At 42.2% G+C, this 8,963-nt stretch overlaps 1 protein-coding gene across 13 annotated transcripts in view; it reads left to right on the top strand.

Annotated features, from left to right (window-relative positions):
* The first annotated feature begins 38 nt into the window (after positions 1–38).
* FAM210A (family with sequence similarity 210 member A) overlaps positions 39–8,963 on the top strand; it is a 39,190-nt gene continuing 30,265 nt past the window's right edge. For 8 of the 13 annotated variants that reach the window (XM_032603668.1, XM_032603667.1, XM_032603674.1 and 5 more), the window contains exon 1: positions 4,045–4,065. The gene's annotated coding sequence lies outside the window, so the exon portion shown is untranslated. The other 5 variants (XM_032603679.1, XM_032603680.1, XM_032603676.1 and 2 more) reach the window with 5 other exon arrangements.

Raw genomic sequence — 8,963 nt, 5'->3', positions numbered from 1 at the left:
AGAGCGCGGGTCACGCGTCCCGGAACCCCGAGTCCCGGCGTGCCGCGCGCGCCGTGCTGAGGGCGCCGGCGAGAGGGGTGCGAACCCGTGGTTGGTGTGGACGGTGTGTTGGGCGGGCGGGAGGGTGGGCCGGAGGCCGGGTCGCCTGAGCACGCGGCTTTCGGCGCCCTGACCCACGCTCGGCTGGTGGCTCTGCGGAGGGCACGGCGGGGGCTCCAAGCGGCCGCACGGCGGGGAGCGGCGGCGGCGGCCTCAGGTCCTGAGGTATCCTGGGTCGAGGCCTCTGGGGGCGGGGCCGGGCAGTCGGCGGGGCCTCCTCAACGTGGTACGCGGCGGTGAGCGCCCCCGGGGCGGACAGAGGTCACCCCGCCCTTCGCTGTGCGCCGGTATCCTGCAAACCCTGTCTGTGGGGCGGTTTTCCAGCCTCCGCTCTGCCTCCTTCACCCTTTGCTCTGCCCTTCTTTGGACGCCGGCCGGGAGGGGCCTGAGAGCCCCCGCGCTCAGACTTGATTCGGAAACGCGCGGCGCCCTAGTTCTCCCCGGGGACCGCGGGTCGCTCCCTACCGCCGCATTCGGGAGGTTCAGCCAGAGTTCTCTCGAGAGGGCCGTTCTCATCTGTCAGACTCTGAAGGAAGGGGCAGCCCACACCTGTTTAGGAGAAACGCCTTCCTGGTAGTATTTGTGTTTTCTGGATTTTGGTATGGGATGGTTGGGGAGTCAACACGCTTTGTTCGTCCTTTCCCTTCAGTTTCTACTGGAGAGTCGCAGGTATCTGCTTGCCACCCCAGACTAGGGTCAAAACTGTGCCTGTGGACCTAAAATTGTTGATGCTTTGTGCCTCAGCACCTTCCACCTGAAGGGTGTAAAACGGGATCAGAAATACGTTTTCCATTATTCTGCACCAAAATTGATCCGTTTAAAAGCAGCTTTGGAAATAGGTTCACTAGCCTGCATACTTGTCAGTAGACGCAGTTATATTAGCCACTAGACTTCGCCTGGGGGAAAGCAACATTCGCAGCATATACTTTACAATCGAGTCAAAATTCTAAATTGTGGGCACTAACCTTTCTGAGGTTGTTGACCACTTATAAACTTTGGACCAAGAATGAAGTCTGTTTTTAATGAATGAGGATGAGCCATCCATTTCAGATGACTGTACTTGTATTTCTTTTTATTATATGCAGTGAGCTAAGTTGAGAATTAACTTCAGTTCATTATTTTTTTTTTCGAGGTTGATTTTTTTTTTTTACCATAGTGATGCATGCACTTTTGATACTTACCGCCCTCATAACACAAGTAAGATTACTTGAGTATGTGTCTGTAAATACTCTTTATGCATACAAAATAGCCAGTGATCCTTCCAAGCAAGTTTAAGCATCAAACCTAAAAATTCAGCTAAATGTATTCTTATTTATTTCTCTAAGCATAAATTAGTGGCCTGCCACAGCTGACGTGTAGAAAATCACTATGACGAAATATCTCTTCCTCAGTGTGATTTAGTAGTACTTGTTACTTTTCACAGTGTATTGGGAAAATATATTTTTCCACATGGCATATTTTTACTTTTCTCTTTGTTGTTTATTTTTATAGTAGGTTGTTTTGCTCTCCACCTGAGTTCATTATTATTGACAACTGCAAAGGTTGTCCTAGAGATTGAATGTGTTATTGCGTATTCATGCATTTAGAACTGGCTAATTACATATCCATATATGCTGGTTCCAAGGCTAAAGTTTCTTATGATAGTTGCTGTTGTAATTTTATGGAAAAGGAATCTAATTTTGACTTTTTAAGAAATTTTCTCATTAGATTAAAAGTCTCCTAACTATATGTTTATACAAACTCTACCGTGAATTGATGTTGTGAATGAGATATATAGAGATAACATTTTGTAGTTTTTATTAAAGTTAACTAGAAGTCAAGTAGATTCAGTTGAGAATATTTCTGAATCAGGTTCGTTTTGCCCAACTCCCAGCAAGCCAAACACTGAGATGCTCAGGTTCGCAGCAAAGAGAGGGTTTATTCACAAGGCAAGCAAGTGAGGAGACAGGAAAACTAGTCCATCTATCCTAAAGCGAAGGGCTCTGGGTATTTATGGGATAAAGAATAAAGAAGTAGGGCTGTCTGAGGTGGGGGGAGTATGGGGAAAGGTGATTGGAAAAGGGTGTAAGGCAGGTTACAGGTGAAATGGATTTAATGATTACCCACTGGTTTCAAGAATAGAGGAAGAACTCTTGAAGGTAGTAGTGATGGAGAGAGTAAATGGGCTAAATAAGAATATTTTAAAAGTTACCATTGGTGTTATTTTTCCCACCATTGCCTGAGTAATAAATGGTTTTCTGGAAGTTGAATTAAAATAATAATAGCTGATAGTTTAGTACCTTCTGTGTGCCAGAGTAAGTGCTTTATACATTTGAAGTCATTTAACTCTTACATTTTCAGTGGGATAGTTGTTACGATTATTTTTGTTTTATAGGTGAGGGGTAAGTAACTTGTCCAACGTTATGCAACTGGGAAGTAGTGGTGGGCTAGGTTTTGGATCCAGGCAGCCTGACTCCAGAAATCAGACTCTATGCTAATGATGAAACAGTGCCAGTTTAAGGCCAGACTCAGAACTGGAAGTTGACTGAAACACAGTAGATTTTCAGGAAATGTTTTGATACTTCTTAATGCTTGGGTTATTATGTTCAGAGAGAAAATAGCTGGATAAGGATGTTGTCTTGCTAGCATATGAACTCTAGCAAGACAGGGATCATCATTTTGTTCAGTGGTTTAACCCAGGTGCCTTGAACAGTGCCTGGCACATAGTGGGGTGGTAATGGATGAATGAATAGCCTAGAAAGGTTTTTAAAAATCCCACTTTTTTTGAAAGGACATACAGGATTTATTTCAGCCTATTTATAGGATTTCTTTATGTGCTGTTTTGATTATTTGGTCCATTATTCACCCAGACTGGTTTGGATTTCTTCTGGTTTGTATTGGGTTGGCCAAAAAGTTCGTTTGGGTTTTTCCATAAGATGTTATACTTTTGTCAGTGAGAGAAAATGAAGTAGTAATTTGTAAGTTTTCTGGTCAGACTAAAGGCAAGCAACAGTTTCAATAGATACCATCCCTTAAAGTGAAAGCACTCAGAGGTGGGTAATTTTAAGGTGTCATTTCTGTTGTGGAGTTGAAGATCACATTTTTGAAACATAAAAATTGTTTTTAAAATGTAGATACAATGTTATAGCTTCCTAGGAATGATAGTGTTCTTGGAGGTAGGAAAGAGAGGTGGTTGTAGAAGCTGTGTTTCTCCAAATAGTTTTGGAAGAACTGTTTGTTCCTTCAGTCCACTCAGCCGAAGTGTCCCTACTGAAATTTTATTGCCTTTTTTGAACACATATTATTGTTTAAAAGGTTTTTCCTGTAATAGAAAGTAAAGATTTGCTTGAGAAATCTGTACGTTTATATTTGTGATGATTAGTTTTATATGTTAACTAGACATGGCTATAGTACCTATTAAGTGATACTGTGATGGTATTTTGAAAATGTGTCAACATCTGTAATCAATTGACTTTAAGGGGATTACCCTCCATAATACGGGTGGGCCTCATTCAATCAATTGAAAGCCTAAATTTCAAACTGAAGTGCCTCAAGAAGAAAAAATTCCCAAGGCTGTGGCATCAATTCTTTTCTTTTTAAAATTTATTTATTTAATTTATTTATTTTTCGCTGTGTTGGGTGTTCATTGCTGCATGCGGGCTTTCTCTAGTTGTGGCGAGCTGGGGCTACTCTTTGTTGTGGTGCGCGGCTTCTTACTGTGGTGGCTTCTCTTGTGGAGCATGGGCTCTAGGCGCACGGGCTTCAGTAGTTGTAGCATGCAGGCTCAGTAGTTGTGGCTCGTGGGCTCTAGAGCACAGGCTCAGTAGTTGTGGCACACGGGCTTAGTTGCTCTGCGGCATGTGGGATCTTCCCGGACCAGGGACGGAACCCGTGTCCCCTGCACTGGCAGGCGGATTCTCAACCACTGAATGTGGCGTCAATTCTTGTATGAGTTTCCAGCCTGCAAATCCACTCTACACATTTCAGGTGTGTAGCCCTCACAATTGTGTGAGCCAGTTCCTTAAAATAAATATATCTATTTAAATAAACTAATAATAGATTCCCAATAGGTAGATATAGATATATGTATATGTTTTTTCCTGTACTGTATCTCTGGAGAACCCTGTCTGATTCAGATTTTGGTACTGAGTGGTTCTAGAGGAACAGAATCTTAAGGATGAATTTTCTGGATTGGTTATGGCATTCCTGAAATTGGTTCTCTAATCTGATTAGATTTAAAGGCACCCTTGACTATTTTCAGTGGTAAAGAAGGCAGGCACTGTAGCCCACGATGTGATATGACAATAGATACACGCAAAATACCACCATTGGATACTACTACTCAGATACTTAATGAAAGACCAGGTTCTGGGTGATCATGTATTTGAAGATTTAAAACATTTTTGCCAGATGATGAACAAGTATAATGAGACTGACTGGTTGTTCTGTTTTCAGAGAAAGGGGGGTGGGAGGTGGAGAGTGATGAGCTCAGGTCTTGAAATTCCCAGCTCAAGCTCTGTATAAATGACCAGAAAGTTTCCATGTCTGCCCTTCTCACATAGATGCAGAGCTGAGATTGCTGAAAACCAAACTCTTATCCTGCAGAGTGGCTGGATTACAATGCAAAATGAATTCCCATTCTAACAGGGTGTCTGCTGTTAAAATGAGAGCATTGACTGGGGAAGGTTGAGATCCTCAAATTTGGAATGGAGTATTGAACCCCTAAGTTTTCATTAGTCTTCTTTGGCGGTAGAAGCAGTCCTTCCACTCCTGTTTGAGGAAGTTAACCTGTAATGACCTTCCCTGAAGGCTAGACATTGCTGATTGATTCTCCTCGAGAACTACCTCTACCACACTTCTTTGCTTCTAGACCTGTAACTAGATTCCCACCCTAACAAGCCCTCAAGGGTCAGCTACAAAGTGGGACCTGAAGGGGTGTGCCATATTCTTAAAAAATGGCAGGAATGTTTATTTGTTTATACACATGGAAATCTGGGGGATATGTTTACGAATGGATATTAAGGATGTGGGATAATGGTGGAAGGAACATAAAGTTGGGCCGGGCTAAATTTACTGATATAGGCCCACTAAGCAGAGATTCTTGATTCACTTTTATAGCTTGAGGGGTTAGAAAGGGCTCTCAGCAGTTTGATTGGTTGGCTGAAGCATGGACCAAAAGGTGACCCACGCTAAATGAAGTTGAAATGCCAGGCCTGCCTTGGTACACTAAAGAGGAAGGGGTCCAAAGGCTTAGGGACACTGGAATGGTAGAGTGGATTTAACACGTAAGAGCAGCTCACCCACTCTGGGGGAGTCCAGAAGAGAAACTTCACCATGACTGAGAGAATTAAACTTGTGAGGGGAGCCCCAGCATCCATGAAGAGCTCTATGATTGCTCTTCTCTGTGGGTCAGAAATTACAGTGACTTTGCTGCCACTAAACTGGGGATCCTTAAATGAAGTGAAGGTAATTGGAAATTGGGCAGATACTATAGAGAGACATATTTTCTTAATTGCATATGTATATGCTGAAGGAAAGAAGCCAGAGGAGAGGGCAGTTGGAGTACAGGAAAAAGAATAGCAGTAGAAAAATACAAGGAAAACTTGGTTGAGCAGAGTTCTTGGAAGACACAGAAAGAGTTTAGATCTAGAACACAGATGGAGGAATGGGCTTTGAATGGAGGGATAGTTCATTTTCTGAGGAGGCAGTTAACTGACCCTGAGATGGGTTTGGATGCAGGTAAATGGAAGGGAGAAGGCTGAAGTTGAGAAAATTCATCCCCTAATAATTTTGGTTCATTTTTAAGGGGAAGTGGGGGATAGCTTTATCTAATTATTCATTTAACAAATATTAGGTGCCTCCTATGTGTCAGCCAACCTTTGTTGTCGGCACCTGAGATGCGGTAGTGAATAAAACAGGGGAAAAAATATTCTGTCCTTGTCAGTCCTTAAATGGACTTAAATGATAATAATAAGTGAATAATAATTATCCTAAAACAATAATAAATAAGTGAATCATGTAGAGTGTTAGACAATAAGTGCTATGGAAAAAGAAACAAATAGAGCAAGGTAGGCAATATTGGGATGACAGGGCTGGAAGAGAAAGGATTGGGAGCAGTGACCCCATGGAGCAGGTACCATTTGAACAAAGACTTGTAGGAAGTGAAGGAGTTAGTCATGCAGGTATCTGGAGAAAGACTCTTCCAAGCAGAGGGAACAGTTAATGCAGAGTTCTTAAAGCAGGGGCCTTTTTAGCATGGTCGAAGAGCTGTAGGGGGGCTAGTGTGGCTGGAGCAGAGTGAGCAAGGCACAGGCTGAGAGTAGGTGATGTATTCAGTGAGGGAAAAGTAGAAGGTTGTGTAAGGCAGGGGTCCCCAACTCCCTGGCCTCGGACCATTACCGGTCCATGGCCTGTTAGGAACTGGGCCACACAGCAGGAGGTGAGCAGCGGTGCAAAGCTTCATCTGCCGCTCCCCATCGCTTGCATTACCACCTGCACCTATCCCCACCCCCGATGCCCCGCCCCCAGTCCGTGGAAAAATTGTCTTCCACGAAACTGGTCCCTGGTGCCAAAAGGGTTGGGGACTGCTGGTGTAAGGCATTGTAGGCAGTTGTAAGGACTTACCTTGGGAGAAATTGGGGAGCTTTAAACAGAGGAGAGACATGATCTGATGTATACTTTATATTTTACCATCTGAAAGTGAAGTATGGGGCTTGAAGAGATTGGGAAAAGTGAGGAATGGTGGAGGAAGCTCATCTGATCAGAAACCATCATCAGTTGTCACAGCATTCAGAGCCTTTCTGAGATAGAATGATGTACCATCAATGTATGCTGGTACTAATTTACTCAGTTATGTGGCTTTTGTTAGTGCTCAGCTATGATTGTGGGATGTAGTTGTGGGAAAAACAGATGGTTGGACTGGCTCTGGATTAGATTTTGTGGTCTGGTGTTGCAGAAGGACAAAGTAGTGATTCAAGTAATGCACTGTAGAATCCAGGCTGGATAAAGACTTCAGAGTGAAACCAGGAGGAGCTGTTGGATTTGAAGGAGAAGGAGGGTAGAGTGGGACAAGGTCCTGGAACTAGAGTCCAGAGAGAGTAAAGGAGTGGAAGCTGGAAGAAGAAGAGGCTGAAGAGAGTGGGATAGTATAGTTTGAGGACTTCAGTTGTGGGTCAGTAACAGATTATTTCAGTGACAAAGGTATGACCAGTGGAGTGTATTGCTAGAGAGGCTGGGATTTTGCATGGGTCAAACAAATGGAATAATGGCAGAAGTTTAGATGAAGGAAGACTATGAGCTTGGTTTGACCAGGTCAGTAGATGAGACGACGAAGAAAGAAAGCTAGAATTAATTATTGATCCAGCATATTAAGTGCTAGATACTATACTTTATCTCATTTAATCATATAAATACAACATGATAAAAGTGTATTTAACCCCATTTTAGGAATGAGGAAAAGAGCTAAGTAAAGTAATTCCAGAAAGGGTCGGAACTAGTCTTTCTGACTGTAAAGCTTGCATTCTTCCCATTGCAATGGGATAACACCTGCCACAGCCCAAAAGGAAGTGGGTGGAAGTCTGGAACCACGTGGATTCTGGACCAGTGTTACCATAACAAATCACCCTGACTTGCCTTGTTGAACTTAGAGCCTCTGAAAAGAGGAAAAAAAAGAGAAACATTTTGTGTAAATTAAGATATTTGTGTAGTAATTTTGGAAAATTTGATTTTCTTTACAAGCTGGGGAAATCAATGAGTCATTAATGAAATTCCTTGGGAATTCACTAGGGGGCATAATTTAACCTTTTCTGAAGATTAGAAATTTAACAATGGCTTCATCATTGCCACAGCTTTAGTGGCTCAATTTTGGTAATAGAAAGCTTAAAAGCAGAATAGATTGAAGAAGATGGATTATATAATAGAAATTAAGTTGAAGCCATCCAGTGCCTTACGGAGCAGGAAAGTAACAGCCCAGAAAGTGCTGCAAATAACTTTGCATCCTGTTACTTTTTCTAAACAGCAAACTCAATTTGATTTGAAACAGCAGTCAAGGTGTGATTAAGAGAGAGATCAAAACGAATAAATTAGAATATTAATCTGTTGAAAGGAGAAAATTTGAATTTCCTCCTGTTTGATGGTAATTGAGGACTTTGTATAAGTAGAGGCAATTCTTTCATTTATCCTTTTTATTATGTTTCAACCTGATGAGTTCTACGTTTATCCTGTTCTCATACCTGTACTTCAAGTTAAACTATTTATCAGTTGTATTGGGTAAGGCCACAGTGTGCTGTCTTTAAAGAAATTAATGAATGGACTATTTTAGCGAAGTTTAGGTTTATAGAAACATGGCGCAGAGATAGTACAGAGAATTCCCCCCTTATCCACCCCACCCACCCACACACTGTTTCCCCTATTATTGACATCTTGTATTAGTGTGGTACGTTTTTTAGAATTGATGAACAATATCAATACATTATTAACTAAAGTTCATAGTTCACATTAGGGCTCACTCTTTGTGTTGTATATTTATTTTTGTGGGTTTTAGCAATTGCATAATGACATTTATCCACCATTACAGTATCATACAGAATGTTTCACTGCCCTAAAAAGGTCCTGTGCTCCTTCTATTCATCCCTTCCCTCCCCCACCCTGGAAACCACTGATCTTTTTACCACTGATCTCTATAGTTTCACCTCTTCCAGAACGTCACACCTCTTCCAGCATGTTGGAATCATACAGTATATCAGTTTGTTTATCCACTCATCTATTCAAGGACTTCTTGGTTATGTCCAGTTTTTGGCAATTATGAATTAAGCTGCTGTAAACATTTGTGTGCAGGTTTTTGTGTGGATGTAAATTTTCAGCTCATTTTGGTTAAGTACCTAGGA

The sequence above is a fragment of the Phocoena sinus genome, chromosome 14 (assembly GCF_008692025.1).
Source record: "Phocoena sinus isolate mPhoSin1 chromosome 14, mPhoSin1.pri, whole genome shotgun sequence".
NCBI lineage: Eukaryota > Metazoa > Chordata > Mammalia > Artiodactyla > Phocoenidae > Phocoena > Phocoena sinus.
Note: the sequence above shows the minus strand (reverse complement) of the source record. Positions and strands in the feature narration are given on the sequence as shown.